The following is a 1,668-nucleotide window of genomic DNA, read 5'->3' as shown; positions in this document are numbered from 1 at the left end:
TTTTTTTATGTATCATTAGATTCTATTGGGCAGGATTTTCTTCAGGATTTTTGCATCTATATTCATGGGAGATATTGGCCTATGGTTTTCTATTTTGGTGATGTCTTTACCTGGCTTTGGTTAAGGAGATGTTTGCTTCATAGAATGAGTCTGGGAGAATTCCATCTTTTTCTATTTTCTGAAATAATTTATGTAGAATTAGTGACAGTTCTCTGAATGTTTAATAAAATTAACTTGGCTTTTTATCACTCATTTTATTAAATAACCAATTTATAAAGTCAGACTAAAGCATTAGCTTTATAGAAGAAAACATTTCTTGTCATTGTCCATAACAAATGCTCCCAATGGTGGTGGTGGTGGAAATGGAGTTATACCAGGTGTCAGAAGTTGCCCCTAACTTTTTTCTTTTCCAATTTATTCATAACAGTAGGGAAAGGCAAGAAAGTTGTGCTAGTCTTTCAATTTATCTTTGTTTAGGTGGAAGTTGTTCTATACGCTACCCGTTGCCTCACCCAATCTCTCTAACAAATTCTTGTTTGCCTTTCATGGCAATCAACTTGAGACACTCCTCATCTGAATAGTTCTTACTTAACCACATTCTTAACTTTTAGGGTTAAATATCTTGGAACATTTGATGTGAATTATCATCAAAGTTAGATAAAGATTTTTAAGGAGGTCTTGACAGAAACACTAAGAACAATTATATTGTACTCCAGAAAAAGTTTTAACTGTTGTTTTGAAGCATTCCATAAGAAAGGGCCTCCAAACATGAGCTCTGCACACAGTAGAAGCTTTGGCCAATAGTTTGGGCTTGTAAGCCAAATAATCTGAGACTTTCCTGGCATGGACACTGGAGTTTCTGGCTCACTCCATAACAAGAGTTCTTCAATTCCATCAAAGAGTGCTCTCCAGTGTATTATAGTTGTCCTTAAAGCGTGACACGTTACTCTTCTGATTGGAGGGGAGGAATGTAACCTGGATGGTTGTTGGAGAGACTTCAGGAGACTGGGTAAGGTCTTTGGCTTCTGACTGGTGATGTCACTAGGAGCTCCCACTTTGACCATGGTGGCCAGGTCATTCAGGGCCTCCTGATAGCACAGGTACTCACTCTGACCAAAGATCCCTGTCCCATAGTGGGCTGTTTCATAACCATCCAGAAGGGTATCAATGAGGGCCTTGCACACACCCTTGAAAGGAGTACTGGTGGTTCATAAATCTAGCAAGTAGGAGCAAAAATTCTTTTTTTTTATACATTTTATTTTATTTTATTATTTTTGTGTGCGTGTACCGTCAAATCAGATCTGACTGGTACAGGAGGAGATTGCCCCTCCTTCCCCGGTAGAGCATCTGGTGGATTCGAACCGTGCACCTCTGGGATTGTAGTTGCAGCTTCTTGCCACTAGGCCACCAATTTTGGTTTGTGTCAGTTTAGTTAGTTTTTTCATAGTATTCTAATGTTAGCCTTTTTATTTTAGTTGGTTCTGTTGTAACGTTGCCCCTTCATCTTTTATTTGGATTCTTTGTGTCTTTTCCTTCTTTTCCTTTGTTACTTTTGCTAGTGGTTTGTCGATTTTATTGACTTTTTCAAAGAATCAACTCCTAGGTTTGTTGATGGTTTCAATTGTTTTTCTGTTTATTATTTTATTTATTTTTGCTCTAATTTTTATA

This window comes from Elephantulus edwardii, unplaced genomic scaffold (assembly GCF_000299155.1).
Source record: "Elephantulus edwardii isolate Elephantulus edwardi_28Jun2011 unplaced genomic scaffold, EleEdw1.0 scaffold00339, whole genome shotgun sequence".
Classification (NCBI taxonomy): domain Eukaryota; kingdom Metazoa; phylum Chordata; class Mammalia; order Macroscelidea; family Macroscelididae; genus Elephantulus; species Elephantulus edwardii.
The sequence above is the reverse complement of the archived record's forward strand: the minus strand, read 5'-3'. Positions refer to the sequence as shown.